Source organism: Pagrus pagrus (genome assembly GCF_965226575.1).
Source record: "Pagrus pagrus genome assembly, chromosome: 4".
NCBI lineage: Eukaryota > Metazoa > Chordata > Actinopteri > Spariformes > Sparidae > Pagrus > Pagrus pagrus.
In genome coordinates this window covers 14,653,307-14,672,386 of record NC_140188.1, presented here as the reverse complement: position 1 = coordinate 14,672,386, position 19,080 = coordinate 14,653,307, and the positions used below count along the sequence as shown (strand labels likewise).

At 43.4% G+C, this 19,080-nt stretch overlaps 1 protein-coding gene across 2 annotated transcripts in view; it reads right to left on the bottom strand.

Moving 5' to 3' along the window:
• Positions 1-19,080, bottom strand: part of arhgap35a (Rho GTPase activating protein 35a) — a 68,573-nt gene extending 49,493 nt beyond the window's left edge. The window contains exon 1 of one of the 2 annotated variants that reach the window (XM_084351129.1): positions 18,281-19,080. The gene's annotated coding sequence lies outside the window, so the exon portion shown is untranslated. Of the gene's footprint in view, positions 1-8,428; positions 8,487-18,280 lie in introns of those variants that run through there. The other variant, XM_084351130.1, reaches the window with a different exon arrangement.

Below are 19,080 nucleotides of genomic sequence, written 5' to 3'. Positions count from 1 at the left end.
AGGGCTAAAGGAGGGCATGAAGGAGAGGCAGAGAGATAATGGGGTGAAGAAAATTCTCTGACAGGCCATCACCGAGTGAGGCAGTGCATTCATGATGATGATGAAACCCAACAATGGTCAGCTGCAATCTCCTCCTGGACAGAAGATGAGCGTTTACAAGCGAGCGTGCCAGAGAAAGAACCGCTGTTCGACTTCAGGGAAAAAACTCAAAACACAACAAAGAAGCTGGTCCTGCAAGATGCAGAGATAGGAGAGATATGTAAACACAGCAGCGCAACAACAGGGGGCCACATCAAGAAGAGCTGGTGCATGAACAAAGAGTATTGTGAGCAGGGCTGCAACTAACGATTATTTTCATTATCGCCTAGTCTGCGTGACGATTATTTTCTTGATTCACTGATGAATTGTAATTTCCCAGAGCCCAAAGCTTTAAAATGCATCTTTTGTTCAAACGAACAGACCCAAAGACGTTTTTCTTGAAAAAGCGACATAAACATACAATATGTAAGTAGTCGGGTGCAGAGCCCGGCCCTCTGGAGAATAAAGACCAAGAGTCACATCGGATTCTGTTCTGATCTGGAGCCGTTTACAGACGGGAGGAGAGCTCAGGGATTACTTTTTAACTTTGGGGATTAAAATGTGGATTTATCTTCACTCCTGTTTATCAACCTGACTGCGGCAGCGATCCATGGAGGTTACCTCCATTGTACAGCAATGTTGACTGCTGACTGGAGCTGGAGGGGAAATTAACTTCACTTCATGAACAAATCAGTACAGAGAGGAGAGGGACGAAGAAGAGAGAACCTGAGTCTCTGGTAAAGTCATCTTGCTGTTTGGCGTGGATGAACGCTGCATGAGCAACCCAAATTATCTAGTCGTTTTTAAACGTAATAATGCAGAATTCCTCCATATCATATCTTTAAATGATTAATCAATTATCAAAATAGTTGGCCAATATTACCAATAATATTCTTTCAACAAATTGATTCCCTGAACGAATCAAAGCAGCTCTTAATGTGAGCTGGAAAAAAGTTGGTATCACCCCCCCAAAGATCAGATCATTACACAATGCCAGGGCCACAGATTTGTCCCACGGTGGGATTAGAGAAGTGTGGTAGTGACACAAGAAACACATCCTCTTCTTACTACAAGAGGCAGCGAGAAGGCTTAGCTTAAGGACAAGGGCAGGGGAGAGAGTGGAAGCAGAACTGCTGCGGACATGGAAATGTGCTAAAAGAAAGCAGACTCTGCCAAGTTACTTGTTATAACACTCTACCATTTTCCCTGCAGGTTCTCAGTCTGGCTTCAACCTTTTGAATTTTGATCAGAGCAGCCATTAGTGCCTCACCTCAGAAAACCCTCATTATGTGCAGGATTACTTTTTCTGTCAAGCTAACACTGGATAAAGAGCGTGGATGAGACGGGAGATGTTCATATTCTCCTACATTGCCTCCAGCATGTAGTATTTATCATTGCTCGGCATGTATACTGCATGTACTCGTGCAGTTCAATCATGGCAACATAATCTGTGCAGAATATAAAGCACAGAACTAATATTGTGACATTTTCTGTAGGAGTTACATGAGAAGATCGATACCTGCTGTACATGTGAGAGAAGCATCGATAGTTTCGTCTAACTTTTGCAAAATAAGCACATTTCAAGAAAATGTCAACAATTTGAAGGCTTTTCTCTGCTCAGACAATACACCCCTAAACACTCATCAGCACCAGGCTTAGAGGCAGAGAGAGTGAACTACAGCTGCAGCAATCCATCGATTAGTTGTCATCTATTGACTTGAAGGTGCACTTTGTAGTTTTGGGGAAGAAATTTTAATCAGAGGAGAAAGATCTTCATTGACTGATTTCTTAATTTTCTTTATCCGAAACAAGCTACATAAACGAACTCTCCTCGTTTTCATGACTCAATAAACTGGGTAAACAAACCGACCGTAAAGGACAACACAGTTTTATACTGTTTTACTTTGTTTATATTTGGCGGACCCTGCCACCTTTCTAGCTTCAAACAGTGTTCTGGAGACATTATTTTGCAGCTTGTTTATTCAGTTGTGGCAAAGATATATATTTCTGAGTTTGTGTTATTACCGCATTAATATTGTAAATATTAAAATTCTGAGTTGGAATTTCTTCTCCAAAACTTCATAGTGCCCCTTTAATTGGCAACTATTTTAATAATCAATTCATGGGTTTGAGTAACTTTTCAAGAAATTGATTCCGACTTCTTAAATGTAAATATTTTCTGGTTTATTTACTCGCCTATGACTGTAAACTGGATATCTTTGGCCGGTGGATGAAACAAAACACTTGGACGTCGTCTTGGGCTTTGGAAAACACTGACTGTCATTTTTTACCTTAAACTTATCGACTGTACGCACAGTAGGACCAGGTGATGTTTTATCCACGTCATGTTCATTCTCTTGTGTATCATCTGATGTTTTCCCGGAAAGTTAGCAACAAGTGACTAACTGAGACGCACCGTTACCTTGAGTGTTTGCATATTGTCGTTTTTTAGACATTTTAATGCAGAAACGTTAGATATTAAATCTTTAATCGAGAAATCGCCAATGAAAATGACTGTTAGCTGCAGCCCTAACAACATAAAACATCTGTAATACTCATTCGGGTTCGGCACACTACACTTTACTTGTTCTGAGGATACAATGGTACATGGTAGATCTGGCTGTTTTGTTATAAAGGAATAAGGTTGTAATGTAGGCTGGACAGGACGTCGGGGTGCGATGGAAGGCATTAATGTTGTTACAAGGAGAGAGTGGGACGGTAAGGAGCAACAGAGGGCAGAGTGTGTGCTGCGAGGAGGAGAGAGTGTGATGCTCGGCAGCAGAGAGGAGAGCGTGGTGATGAAACCGAGAGGCGCGAGTGATGGTGTGGAGGAGAGGAGAGTGTGATGGTAGGATGGGATTTGAGTCTTTTAACTTCATTAGTTCCGCCTCAGTCTGGGGTCTGTAGATTATGTCTAATTAAGCAGCTTAACATGGCTTAAAAAGCACCACACAGAAAGCACAAGAGCCTTATCTGTCAACCTGCTCAAACGATTCCCCGCTTCTCCTTTTCTTCCTGTGGCAGGCTAACATAAATTCCCTTTGCATGGCCTTTATGCTGGAGAGATTAGAGGCTCTGACATCGGCGCGAGCTGGATAGCTAGCAGCCGCGGCGATAGCAGTGTGGGCTGCGAGGAGAGAGAAGGAGAGAGCATGTGTGGTGAGCGGTGGGGAGGCAGAGGAGCAGGCAGATGCTTCCTCTCAGACTGCAGGGGGAGAGAGTCGATGAAGAAGGGTGGGGCTCACCAAACACCAGTCCTCCCGTCGTTCGAATCAGAATTGGTACACCAGCCGAAATTAGGCTGTGCAGTCTGCTCATTATCAGTGACAATACATCACCAAGCAGGCCGCGGGCATTACCAAACAGTGTGGTCCAGGGAACAAATGTAAATTACAGGTGGTTTGTTGAACAGCTGTGTCAGGAGGAGCGATGTTATGGAGTATTCTGGGAATATGTTTAGAAATCAAGTTACTATTATAGAGAGTTTCTGATCACTGTATGCATGTGTTATTTAATAAAACAAAAAAATGAGGATTATATATAAAATGGCTAAAATAAATATGAAGATTTGATGATATTAAAATGAAGATTTGCTGTTTTCTATTAACCTGACCTGCCAGATGGTTTGTTACACAGAACCAACTGGAAAGGAGTCGCTAGAAACTGTTTGGAAAAGGGCAGAATCACTGGTGGCACAGATGTGTAATGAAGGCAGGGTATTTTACGGATTAATAATGAACTTTTATTGTCTACAATGAGAGCACTGCACTCAAACAGTAAACCTCGCAGGAAATGTAATAAACATAAATCAGCCAGTGTCCTTTTTCTGCACTGTGTTCTTTAACACCAAAATGTTTTCATATCGGCTGATACTGACGACACTTATGCCTATTCGATATATCTGTGGTATCTGCTGATAATACCGGCCAACCAATATAGAGAAATGATTTACACACCGAGATGAAGTCTGATGTCTGTAATGTGAAGGGTAAATTGTGTTGTTTTTCTCGTTCTCCATTAACTGCTGATCCAGCCGACTGGTAAACCAAAGTGACTCCATCCTTAGCTGCTGATGTGTCTCAGTTGCAAGGGTTATAACCATAAGAGTCCATTCAAACAGCCCACGCCTCAGACGATTAGAAACCTATCATGTCATAATCTGTAACCAGGTATCACATGTTCCTCGTAAACATCTTATCAAGCTCGATCCGAACCCGCATGAGACTCAAAACTGGGATGTGCATGTAAACACACTGATTACAAAACAGTTAGAACAACAACCTCTAACAAACAGATGTTTCTGCTGGGTTGGGTAACCGTAAATCTTGTTTGGTGAGACACCTCATCACAACAGCGCAGCAATGAAACACTGTCAATGAAAAAGTGTGTGTGTGTGGCCTCTCCAACTCTTCCTCTACACAAACTGTTAATTATAGAGCTGGAGCGACATATGTGACACATGTCAGCGCGGAGCAACGATGTGGTTTTACACGATTGCGGAGGAGCCGGAGGAAACTGTAACGAGAATGCAGGTCACTGGGAGCTTTCCACGCCGGGCAACATTCCCGCACACAGACACACACACACACACACACACACACACACACGTAGACAAAAACACTTCCTTCTTCTTTAGTAAGCTATCTTCCTCTCTAATCTTCATTCAGCCCGTGGTTAAGTTCTATCTTTTGTGACACAGGTATGCAAAACAAAAAAAAAAGCAATTCCCTCTAAGCTTCCAGGTTGTACAGTATTATCTCTCGTGTGGTTTCAGGCTGGGCAAGGCAAGATGGCCGCCCTGGAAACTGGTCCATCTTGTTAACATGCACAAACACAGCGGGGGATAGAGGGAACTGTTCACACACACACACTGTAATGTGCTGATGTCGATGAGTAGCCTTCGAGCAAAATCCACAGAGCGTCTCTCTCTCTGACACCAACTCATCTCATTCACTCCAGGTGTGTGTGAGGCCCCTGGGCGGAGGAAGCCGGCTCTGCTGCAGACACCCAAATAGGTGCACGACGTGAGGTATTTAAATTATATAAAAAGAGACATAGTAGTAAAGAACGCGGCGACACAGAAGAGAAGAGGAGAGCAAGGTAGCAACAAAGCGATAGAGTCCAAGCCTGACTGATATAGTGAAGAAGAGAAAGGGACTTGGAACGGAGGGAGAGATGAAGAGAGAGCTGCTATCTGATAGAAGGGATTTGCCCTTCCCTGGAACAGTAATTTACTAAAGCCATTCTACAGAGGCCCATCAGTGGCGATCGGCTGGCAGATTAGACGACAAAACCTCATCCCTCGCTTTTCCCCCCAGCCAATCAGCGCCAGGCATTGAGCACAGGGCAGAGGATGAAGGGAGGACGCAGGAGGGGAGGGGCAAAATTTCCTGTCTCCGTCTGCTGAATTTAGGGAGGCCACATACACAAACACAGCCGCACACACAAACACACATGAGCGCAGAGTACGTACAGGAGATTGGATTGGAGTCGGAGCTATTACTGTTGCATTTTCCCACCCTCAGGATACGGCAGCTAACGCTGTTTGGTTGCAAGAGCTGGGGATTTGTCATTTATAATCAGTTTTCTGCTCTTGTTTCCTCTGCACTCGCTTGTCCTTTTTTTTTTGCAGTTTGTATCCTGCCCTGAAGGCCCTCACAGCATTCCTCTGTCTGTTCTATCGGTCCAGTCTCCCTCTTTCTGTGTCTGCCTCCTCTCTCCATGCACTGCGGAGGCCCGTCAAGTGTGCCCCAGCTGTGCAAGCAGTGGGAGCTGTTTACCATGGTACATCATCAGGGAGCCCCGGGAGCACCGCCCCAACACGCTCGCCGAGCTCTCACATCCTTTGCACAAGTGTTTTCGCACATGATGTTGAAAATTACAGACGAGGCGATGACCCAGCTTGGGCTAAAACAACCTTTTCGCTTTAAGCGCGGCGCAGAATCGTCGAATCGAACAATGCGGCAAAAACAATGAATCTCTGGAGACGAAAACAAAATGGTTCCAAAATCTTGCAGTTACACACATGCACACACTTCTTGGTCATAGAGCCCTAACCATCGACATCCTGCGTCTCCCTCTTTAGCACTGACATGTGAAAAAACAAACAAAGCAGAACAACAGCGAGCTGTTCCTTCCTGTCTTCCCCTTTGGAGCTGCTGCCCAACCTCACAAGACCCACGAGGACCCCCTGGATCCCCTGAGGAGAGGCCTGACACCACCCACCCATGTCTCCTGTCAACTCTGACCTCTGGAGGGAGCAGGGAAAGGAAGAGAGAAAGGAAACAGCAAGGCCCTAAGATGTAAGCTCTGCTCTGTGGTTGAAAAGCTGCACGTGGAAACTCTCAGAGTTGCACAATTTCCAAGAATCTGATCCACTATGGCCAAACACTGAGCAACCGAGGGCAAAGAGAGGGAATATATTTACATAGTTGCGAAGCAAAATTTGAAATATTGTGGATGGGAGCCTCTGTAATATATGAGTATGTTGAAAGAGAGTTTGCTTAGTGTCTGACAGTAAGTGTGCTCACATGTAATACCTTGAGTTGTGGTTCAAGGGCAGGTTGAACTAGTCTCAGGGACTTGTTTGGTTTGTTCTACCGAATAGCACACAAACAAGAAGTGCCCTACAATCAAGCTAGCATGACTCAAACGATCTGACATGTTTATGGCAACACCTAAACTGATGGCTCTGATACACACTTTTCTCTTACAAGTCTTCTCTTGCTATTCAGAACAACCTCTGCCTGACTCCTGATCTCGCTGACAAGCACATACATATTTTCACCATACATACACAGCAGGTGGTGGAAATAATGTAAGCTTCAACGTCCCTTTAATGATAGCTGTATGTCAGTTCTGGCAGAAACTCATAAAAGGTAAGGTAACTGCCAATTACTGCTATACTGCATTCATTTCTAACGTTCATTAGGCATCATGGCTTTTCAATCACATGTTCCAGACAAGATCAGAATCGTGCCTGTTTGTTTAAAATCATTACTATTGTTTACGTTGTGTATTTCACCCTAATCACATTTCTGCTTTCTGTCACAAAGAGGATGTTTTTTACGATGCTATCACCATGTGTTTGATGTGTATTGCAACATAACAAATAAGAACCAACATCAGAAGTGAGAGAACCAACGTAAGGACTGAAACTTGTTCACAATGAATTAGCATTCTGAAAATGTAAAACTTTGTCATGTTAAAACATGAATGGTACGCAGTAGAGCGCATACCTCCACCAAGGACCAACAGCCCTCTTTTATACTCACTCATAGATACAAGCCACCTTAACACCTAGTTTTTTTTCCTCAAGATCCACGCATTATTCCCTGAGAGATTAATGAAAATGCCCTGAGAAAGCCAGAAAAAAATCCTGGATGCATCATTTTATCCGCACCAAAAGTTAATGTGGTCTATTTTGGGCCGAGACCCATCCTCCATCCAAGTTTTGTGGAAAAACATTCAGTAGTTTTTGTGTAATCCAGGTTAACAAACCAACCAACTCACCAACCAACAAACGGATATGAGTGAAAACCTCCTTGCCCGAGGTAACTATGCAGTGACAGCAGAACAGGATATTGTTGTATATAATTAGGAGGCATGTCTTCATGTCTATAAATCATGCACAGTATTCACATGGCATGACACACATTGTAAAATAATGATGGGACAACATAAGATGTTATCGCAGGTCAGGTCTTTCTAGTTATTCCAAAATCCTAAGCCTGTCACCCGTGAAAAAAAATGTACTTCTTTACAAGATGTAAGTTGATTTTCAGTATGTATTAGCTCTATTTTAAGAGTTTTAACCTCATTTGACTATTTTTTATTATTATTATTATTATCAGGATAATATCATTAAGTATTTTATGAAATACTCACATCATCCCATGCTTAATGTTAAATGCTATACAGAGGCTGTTAGATGCTGCCACTCCTGTCTGTTTAACGTAGTTGTGTCTCAGAATTGACAGACTCAATACATATATGGTTAAAATAAAGCATTACTGTTGGTACTCTCAGACAACACTTAAGCAGAGAAGTTCAATTGATTTCCACTTAGCAACCCATTCTTCTCAAGTAACTTTATCGGAATAAAAATGTGTTGTCTTGACTGTGGACTGGAGCCTGAATAAGCCCGAGTTCACATGCTCCAGAACGGGTAAAGCTGCATTTTAATTGAATGCAGCTCTAGGCTGGGTATTCAAGTACTACTGGAGTGAAAGTTCAAGCATTTTCTGATTGATTTCTTTTGCATAAAATCTTAAATCTGATGTCAGGAATGGAGCCAAACACTTCACAATCTATGATGCATGTGATTAAGTAAATGACAAATTCCACTTACAGTACCACAATGTTTCCAAGCTTGTTCAATGTCTTTCTTGATTGTTCAAAGATATATGTGGATCGAAGTCTTCTCATTGACCAGACGTGATCAACAACTGAGAACAAAAGACATTCTTAATCAGCATTTACCACAATCACTGTGGGACGAATACGCCATTAGTCATCCGGAGTCATTAGTGATTAACTACGCTGCCTTTTCGGAGTAACTGCATGACTGAAACCACAACAGCCTGAATGAACAAACACTGACAGCGTGCCAGTAGATTCACACTGGTATGAGAGACAGTTTGTCTCCATTAATCAAATGCTCAAGTTCATAAACTTCCACAACATGCAATATTTTATCAAATTTAACGGGAAAAATTGAAAACACAGTTTACTTTATTGATATAGTTAAAGTTTCTGTTCTGTTCTTGAAATATCTTTTCCAAAAACAGATTGGTAGATCCATTAAAAGTGTGCTACAAAGTTTTGGAGAAGAGGTTCAAACTCAAAATTTGTATATTGACAATATAAGAAAGGTAATAATACACACTTTGAGTAACAACTGAATAAACAAGCTGTTCTCAGAGGAAAATAAGCTCCCCAGAACACTGTTTGAAGCCAGAGAGGTGATATTTCTCGAAAGATATTTCTCTTTCAATTAAAATGGCGCTGAAACTACATTGGGCACCTTTAAGTGCGATTAAAATGCGTTTTTAAAAAGGGGCAGTCCACCAATTTTACTTAAAAGTCAATTTACTAGCCATGTTAAGGACTACACAGCCTGTAAAAACAAGTTGTCTAATGTCTTCTACTGAGTTGCATTATGGAAAATGTAGGCTCCAGTGTTTTTGAAGCCTGACCTATACTGGCGACAAAAAAAAACTAAATAAATGCCCCTGTTGCATAAGTTTGGAGCTTTTATCTCTAAAACGTTTCCAGACTTTATGGAAATGAATTAATAAAGAGCTGGAGTACCCATTAAGTGGATATGAATAATTTTCTCACGACTTGGAAAGGTAAATTAGACATCTGACATTTAATTTTAAAATAGCTCCCACACTTGTACAAATGGAAAAATTCAAATGTTAATCCAAATGTAAAGAGTGAAATCCTGCCTCCCCTCTTTGCATTACAGATCCTGTGCTCCTCACTAAAGTGGTCCCGACTCTACGGTAGACATAATGTCTGTAACTGAAAATAAAAATAAGTCACCTATACACGCTAATGGTCTGCTAGTGTTTTGATATTCATGTCCAGTTGAGTTTCGCCTCTCTCCACCTCATTTTCTCTCTCGCAGTCACATGGACTTAAGCTACAAACAGGCCCAGCTCGTCCTGACCTGACAAACTGCATTCCCAACGACCTTTTCCCTCATTGGGCAAAAAGGTCTGCATTCTCTTCTCTCCGACGACTGTGACTAATACGAGCCGTGGTGCGGTGCGGTGAGGCTGTCCTTTCCCTGAACAACCCTCAGACCGAAAACAACTCCGAGAAATGTTTACATTCTTCACCCATGTTTCCCTTACTTTTATCCTCACAATGTAGGACATACAGGGGAGTCAGCGCAGCAACAAAGGAAGAGGCAGGACTCAAGTTTGCGGTTTGAGGTGGTTTACGACCAATGATGATGCATTAGGAGTATTATTAGGATATTATTATATTATTAGAATTAGAGCATCATCAGCAAAAACTATTGAAAGTAGTGTGGGTGACCTCAACTATGCCTACCGTTTATTACTGTAAGGCTGCAACGCGATGAGTTTTTAAGTCTACATTTTCTACTACTTCCTTCATCCTGTACAACACTGGTTAGGTCAGCCGATCCTAAATAATCTAAAGCTATGAAACGCATTGTGTAGAGTCAAAACGCCACACATGGGCTGTGGATCGAGACACATTTCCCCAGTCCTCGTCAGGAATGTTACAAAATGGTGGATCTTCAGGAGCTGCTGGAGCACTGCAACAGGAAATGAACTCTGACATAAGAGCTATGGACCTTGGGGCCCCTACTGCATCCTGGGAAATTATGGCACTGAGAAGAGAAATGACCCATGTCACTCCCACGAAAACCGAACTCGGAGCTAAATCCATTCACAGTCGTCTGAAATGTCACACGTGGATATAGATCTTCGCAGCATTCATAGCAGCCTTTTCTAATTGCCCCGAGATTCCAGGTGATTCATCAGTAAGAGTATTTGTTTAGCAAAAACAATGTGCTGTTTTGCCTGACAACAGTAACAATGGGAGTAACAAGGTCAAAACCAGGCCAACACGGGGACTGGCAGACTGGCAGAAATCGCGGCCTGTCTTTCTTTGATGCAGACGGACCGACCAGCACCACAATAACGACAGCCAACAACTGAAAGAAGACAGAGAGAGTATAAGCTGTAATAATAATAATAATAATAATAAAAAGAAGAATGACAGTGCTCCCATCCCAAGATAGCACAACACAGTTACAGTTGGCTCAGGCTGCTTTGGGTGTGCCTCCTCTATCGGTAAGATCCATCTTTCCCTCCGACGACACCGTTAGTCGCCGCTCTCTGTTTTATGGCCGTTTTCCCAGCCGTGAGACAATAGCATGGACATCATTAGCTAAGTGGTGGCTGGATGACAGGCTGTGGCGCTGCGATCGATAACGGCAGGCGCAGCCATCCGCAGGCTGAGCAGTGCTTACTCATCAGCCCTGGGCTTGCATGAGCCCTAGCTTGGGCTGGGAAACTGGGGCTAGGCCAGATAAGGGATGCAGAGGTGTCGGAGGCTCGCCGCCTGTGATAACAAATGGCTATGAAGAGCCACCTTATCTTCTCACCTTAAAGAGGATATGATGTCCGCTGTCACAGCTGCCTAACGGCCAGAGCCGCTCTGACAGTTATGTTATGAGGGTGAGGAGAGGTCAGTCACTATTAGTCACAGTGTATGTGTTGTGTTCATACATTTTTTTCAGACTGTTTAGGTGTCCTCAGACGGAAAACAACAGTTTCCAAACTTTCGAAGTTGAGTCACATCAACCATGAATACTAAACGAGAAGAGCCAAGTAATGATTTGCAAATGTTAAAATGCCTGGAGCAAGCTCCAAGTTAAGAATACCTAATCACAACATTGTAAAAAATGTCCCCTGTCAAAAAACAAGGGTTTTGTGTGTCCTTGTTGTGTGTGGGAGAGAGACAGAGTCGGCACATGTTCACCCGGGAGATGCCAAAGGCCACCACAGCGGTGGCCAGATCCCCCTGAAGTGGCATCTGAGACAAACGTCTAGTGACAAGGTGGTGCCCTTCCTGTGTCCTTAACCACAGCTGACAATAACATTGCACTGTGCTCCAAGGGCAGAAAAACTGAGGGACGGCGGGAGCCAGGGGAACAGAAATAAACAGAAAACAGAAACAATGTGAAAAAGTCAAGAAAGAGAGAAAAGAAGTGGAGGGGAAACACGATCGATAGGGCTTTAAAGGAGTTCGAGAAAAGTAAGAAAAACTTGGGGTCAGGCGAAGTACTTTCTGGTTGTCTGCAGGGCTTCTTCAAATCCTTCTCCTCTTTGCTTCCGTCCCTCTCTTTTTTTTCCTCTCTGATGCTTATCAGTCTGTGATTAAACCTGCCAACTTTAATTAGAATACGTCAGAAGCAGAACACCTCTCTGCCTCCCGCTCTCGCCCTCTCTCTTCTCTGTCTGAGTGCTGCAGGTGTGCCAAGACACTTCCAATAAAGTTGTCAGAGCACTGGGCAGAAGCCATCATGAGAGATGGACGACAGGGCAGGATAACACACAAACCAGACATCATGTTCCAGCAGTGCCAATGTGCATCAACCGTGAGAATTAACATACACTTACCTAAAGTGGTGATACTATTCACCAGACACCTAATCTTATTATGGCTAATGTGTAGAAATGAAATGAAAATAGCTTTAGTTAGCAACACAACCTCAGCTTTCTATTACAATGTTTACAGAACAGTTCGAGTGGAGGAGAGGAGAGGAGCTGAGATGAGTTTTACTTGATTTTTTTGTAATGTTATACCTGAAAGGAGCAGCTTACATGTGCAGCCAGTCTTCACAGATAAACACCCAGACCTGCGAGTCTCTCCGTCACACACAAGTTGCTGCTACAGAACCATTTTTCCCTCCTTTTTTCCAAGTGAAATTAATCCCACTGATGGTGCCTAAGGAAGTATAAATAAAATGTCTGCACAAGGTGGATTATTGACATGTTCTACAGAAGCTAATAAGGGAGAAACGTTCTATCATATACGCAAGAAATCCACTGCACTGCACCTCTCTCCTTTTTAAAAGGATGGGCAAGGATTGACGTGCACTGAGCTTCATACTGAACCGACAAGTTGTATCAGAATACAGAACTACTGCTCCGCTGTTAAGCAGAAGGTGTGCCAGCCTCTGTACCTGCCACTATTCAGAAAGGGAAGCACGAGCAACGGACACAGCATTTACATGACGAACTATAATCTGCATAGAGGAAGTGTTTCGAACGGAGCTCGCTACTTTATTCTGATTTAGTGATTATTCTGACTATTAGAGGAATCTTAAGCAATCACGAGGCCATCGCTAAAGAGGGCTTGAACAGCTGGTGGAGGGTGATACTGATATCAGTATTTGGAAGTTTAATAATGAAAATACAATAACCTTATATCAGCTGTTTTCTTTTTGATTTTCACTGAATTATTTACTGTAGAAAAAATATTATGATTATTATTATTATTTTTAAGCAATTGAGATTATGGCAGCTTCGTGTTGCATGTGATTTAAATAAAGAGAAACGTGTATTAACATCTTTTTTTTCCTGTTTCAAACATGTGGTGTTACAAAGGTAAGTTAAAATGTATTATCAGGTGCATCCAAATTATGTGCTGGTGCACCTACATGAAAAAGTTAGGCGCACTAGTGCAACCAGTGAGATTAATTAGTCTTGAGCTGTGGGTTATCAAAATAGTTGCCTGATTTGACTGTAATCCTAAATATTAGTGGAATAAAAAATCCTCAGTTGCTGCTCTCCTCTGAATCGTCTCACCTTTGACCCTCAGCTCTCCTCATCTCCTCCACCCTATCAACTTCTCCTGGCCTCCCCCATACACACACATACACAACCAGGCATCGTAGGTGGACTTCCTTCAGGAAACCCAGGGGCGCCACGAGGGAGAATCTCCAGAAAGAAAGTCAAACAATGACACACGGGGACCTCTCCTCCCGACTCCGGCCCAATTTAGGCAATGAAGCCTGGAGACTTGGGACGAGGGGCAGGTCAGCACGACAGGTTAAGACAGAAATGAGGTGTGTGGTTAGTTGTGAGAAATGTGTCCGCAGACTGCAAACTTGCTCGACGTTATCCTTTAATACGTGTGTAGGTGGATTTCAGGGCAGTCTCTCTTTGTTTCTGAGGGTGAGAGGTTTTCCCCAGTACAGTCAGCGTAAACACTGACTCACTCGAGAACAAGCGAGACTAATAAACCCTTAACATGATAATATGACGGACTATGTATTCATGCATGACAACCCTCTCCGTCCAGGCTCCACAAAACTTGGTAAAACATTCAAACCTGTGCATGTAAGTGGTGCAAACTTTCTGTGTCCAACCTATTGAACTCCGGGCAGTGGCCTCATTTCATTGGCAGTGACTCAATCATAACATCTTATCTGCGGACATGCTGAGTCATGGAATTCAGCTGTGGCCAATAGCCAAGCAGCAGGGTTACTTATGGCTGTCATTGATTGGTTGATCCCTGAGCACAAAGCTGAAAGGGCACATACCAGGAACACAGCCTGAAGCACAAACTGGCAGCCGTTTGCTCGAGCTTTACTTTACTCTCTCGCTCATTCTTGTAGCTTTTTTCTCTTCCGACTGACTACCAACTTTGTTGTGTCACTCTCTCTCTGTCTCTCCCACTGATCCCCTCATGTTCCCTCTCTACAGCCCTTTCAAATTACCATAGCCCCATTACCCTTGTCCCTCTGTTGCGTAATTGTATCTGGAATAGCAAAGCGGGGCCGCTCACGTCCAGAGGTCACCATTCCTCTGTGGCTTACATCCTGGTCCTTCATCTCCATGGCCACCAGGCCTCCAAACAGTGTCACCGTCTCGAAATATAAAGGCTAGTTAAAGCTAGAGCCCTGCAGAGTCCCCATTCAAACCATTAATCATATCTAAAGCCCTTGCTTTCCACTAGCATTATCCATTAATAATACATTTGTATTGGAAAAGCAATACCATAATAACACGGGCTTGGGATATAGAGCAAATGCAATCTTTATTACGGATTGATTTCTTTAAAAATTAGTTTAAAAGTTCTTGGGTGAACCATGCACAGGAATACTGGTGATATATTTTTATAATTTGTTCTCTCATTGCTGATTTGGGATCAGTTGCCTCAAACATAATTCGCCCATTCAGGATTCACAGTAAAACTGGCTCTAGAACAGAATAGGGCCACACTACAGAGGCCTTTATGTCAAGCTGTCCCCATCTGCAAAATCTGTAATGAGCAAGGGAGCTGCAACAGTGGGGAGAGAAGAGAACCTCAGTTCAACTGAGGCAGGCACACTTTCTAATGGAAATTCAGATACAATCATCCCAGAATGCACTTCTCTCTGCCTAATAATCGGCCACTAGAACAAGGCGGCCATTGAGAGCAGAGTGACTGTAATCTGGTCCACCAAACTCCAAAGCTGCCCGCTATAATTAGCTCTTTTCTCCATCAAACACAGGCTTACACTGACTCACAAGCAAACCTCTCCTGTAATACAAGAGAGGGAGAGATTTAGCGACGAGCGGGAGGGACATTTTTACATCCTTGGCATATGGAGTGGCCCCGCATTGACAGGTAGGCTAGCTGTGAAATCGGCAAATGAGCAGGTGAGAGAGGCTGCCGTTTCAGTCAGCGGCACGGTGGTTTGTGGAAATAAAAGCCTGGGTTGACGTGGAAATTATATGGTACGGGGCAAGTTTTCAAATAGAGTGGTATTACAAGCCAGAAACACATCGTTCCTTATTTAAATAACCTACTCACACTGATTTAGGGCATGTTTCACACTAAAGGGCTCAAGTACTTTTCAATTACCCTTCTCATTTTATTACTGGTCCAGAATTGAGAAGTGAAGGACTAGCAGAATTTAGAGATGCACCGATTTATCGGCCGATATTCGCCTTGTTGACCGCTATTGGCGAAGAAGATGACATTCAAATAAGGGCAGTGGCTGATGTTTATCTGCTGTGTCGTATCAATTTTACGCTGGCACATTCATGAGCTACTGGGTGTGACATCCCTGCCATCAGCTTGTAAGGCTGTGTAAGTAGTGAAACATTCTTATCAATGAGTTGGTAGCGTAGAGCAGACAAAAAAGGCTTTGAAGCAGTTCATTTTCATGTAAAAGAGTGTTATTTTAAAAGGAGCACTATGTAGTTTTGAAGAAGTATATTTTCAATATTAATGAGGTAATTATACAACCTAGGAAATATTTAGCTTATCCATAACTGAATAAACAAGCTGTTCTCGGGGAAAAATTAGGTCCCCAGAACCGCGTTCGAAGCTAGAAAGGTGTCAGGGTCCGCCAAATATAAACAAAGTAAAACAGTATGAGACTGTGTCGTCCTTTAAGGTCAGTTTGACTATTAAGTTTATTGTTTAATAGGCTTGTTTCAGCAAAAAAAAAATCAGTCAATGAAGATCTTTCTCGTCAGTTTAAAATTTCTTCCCCAAATCTACAAAACGACATAGTGCACCTTTAAAGGGTCGTTTCATAAATTTGCGTTATCAAATTTGTGCTCTTTCAAAAAGGTAGAGTAGCGAACGGCTGAATGACTTTTGATAATACTCTTCATAATAAAGATTCCTTTGTTTCGCTGGCACATGAGGGGGAATAAATAACATGAAAAACAAAAGAGACAACAACAAAAAAACATCTTTATCAGTATCGGTGCATCCCCATTAGAATTAGACTTGATACGAGGAGTAGATTTCCCCTCCTGTTTCTGTTACTAAGCACGCCAAACCCTGTGTTTATCCGTCCACATAACGCGGGACAGAATCTCTCTTCCACTGCCCTCATCAAAGGATGTATCCGCATCTCTGGCCTACATCCTGACGAACAAAGCCTGCCCGCCTCTAATCCCAGGAACATGTTCTAGCCCAGGGACTCACGACACGATCCGCAGCCCAGAGGCACAACGGACAGACAGGGGCGAGTGAACGAGCGAGTGAGTGAGTGAGTGAGTGAGTGAGTGACTGAGTGACTGAGTGAGTATATGCTGGTAGCTGCAGCATGCTGCCTGGGCAAATGGCACGGCTATTAGGGGGGAAAAGAGGCTTCCTGGAGAGGTGTGACTGCACTGCAAAGGGCCCAATCAAGCAGAGAACAGAAGTGCTGACAGCTGCTAATGCATTTACCTGAGAGCAAAGAGACTGTCCTACCGAGGAAAGTGTGTGTGTGTGTGTGTTTACTTCCTCCATAGCATGGTCTTCTCAATAAGGTTGATTGAGATCAAAGAGAGAAAAACTCAGTCAAACCACTGCCGGTAAATCCACAACATACCACCATTCTCGGATGACAAAGTTCCTCTATCTGACGGTGACACAGCAGTGCAGGCCACAGCCCCTGCTACAGCACGCACCTCTGTGTTATCACAGGCCTCTGCTTACATTCACCCACTCATCTCACTCTCTGAAGTCTTTCAGTCAATCTTGAATCACTGTTCCACATGCGGGCAGGCACATCACTTTTAAAATGAAAGTCCAGTGGAAGGACTCTGACAAAAAGGGAGTGGCTGGCAGGGCAATGACCACTTCGCACTGGCACTGAGATTAAGCCGTGACACACAGGCAGTGACTGGCTCTGGCACAGAAATAGATTGATGGTCGTGTTGTCATCGGGTCACCCTAAAAATCTGCGTCTTATCTGGCAACACGGAGGGGGTGAGACATGCAGCTTCCAGAGAGGAAAGTTAAATATCCCCCACCTGAGACGTTTAATTGGTGGGGAAAAAAAACAAGCCAGACATTGAGTGTGTATCCTGTCAGAGCAGAGTTACCTCCCGGCAGGGCGTACGCACATTAGCTAAGTGTGTCACCAGGAAGCCCTGTACATGCAGCTTTGATGTTGCCAAAGTTAGTGGGGCATTTAATAAGGGAGAAAATAATCACTCACGACAAAAGTTTCTCCTGTTTGAGAGCTTACGTCATGACCCAAATCTGACGCAACACGCCAAACAACAGCGTGTTACACCTCATTTATAATTCAACTAATTGCTCGAGTTTATCCAGGAGACGATCAGGACGTGAAGAAACGCAGACACGGCTTCCAAACAGTTGCTTGACAGCCAAACATCCTATTTCCCCCTCCAGCCAATTGAAAGTCCTTATTTCTCCTTGTATTCAAGGCAACACCAGGAGGGAGGAGGAGGAGGAGGGGGGGTGTTTCTCCAGGCCTGACAAGACCAATGCATTCCAGGTGTTGTTGTACAAACAATTTTAATGTTTGGACAAGGTCCATTTTTTATGACCTCTGCTTTCTTCCTCTGTGAACTTCCCATTTAAAACCAATCTACACCAGAACAGGTTTATTTTTTATATATACATATATATATATAAACGCCCTCGTATCACCATTAGAATAATCATTATTATCACTATGAAAGGCTTCAAATCACACCAGCCCTCAGGGGGACTGGGGTTGACTCCCAGTTTCTTGTTATTCGCAGCACTTCAGATTAACCCAGGCTGCAGCTCGGGGAGAAGTAAACGCCTTTTTTCCCCTTTCTTTCTTTTTTTTTTTTTTATTTAAATGCCTTTCTAACATCGCTCAGCTCTTCACATCGCGTATTATTCGGTGTGTAATAAAGATTATCCAGTGTAGTCTACATACCATAGCATTCCTCCCTCTCTCCAGCTCTGGTCCGCTCCTTTCTTTTCTCTCCCTCCGCTCCTCTGCGACTCACAGCCGGTGAAAGACTTTCAGCAGGGCAACACACAAAAAAAACACACTTCCTCCAAAAACACTCACATCGATTATTTTTCCGCTGTTTTCTTTTTTTTTTTTCTTCTTCTCTCTCTCTTTGTGTTATTGTCGTAGCAGCGCTTCCCACATTAAGTGCTCGTTTTCATCAGCCTGAAGTTTTCAGAGACGAGATGCACATCTCTCTCTCTCTTTCCCCGTGTGAGGAGAGAGAGTGCGAGTGTGTGTGTGTGCGCGTGTGGGGGAAAAAACAACTAAATTGTCGTCGGGAAAAAGAAAAAAAAAATGCTGTTCAAACTCCAGTCTTCTCACCACGGCTGGAAACGTCTTGTGAGGAGAAAGAGAGAGAAAAGAAAGGCAGGGGGGGTGGGGAGGCGATGGGAAAGCGAGCGCTGTTTTCGGCGTGTTTTTCCTTCTTGGTCCGAGCACCACGTTGTTTTGACCAATTATTATTTCCTTTGTTGTGTCAAAAAATAAAAAGAGTCCGTGGCAGACGCGAACACGAGCCGTGCCTTCTTCTTCGCGAGGCGCAGACCGCGTTCAGAGAACAACAGCTCGGCCAAGACCGCCTCTGTTTTCCTTTCTATCGTTAAGCCCCTTACAGGCTAAATGTGTGACGGTGTGTATAAGTCTATTTTTTTTTTCAGCTTCCCAATAATGGCGGACCTTCTCCCGAATCCAGCATCTCCCCTCCCATTCACAGCTCGGAG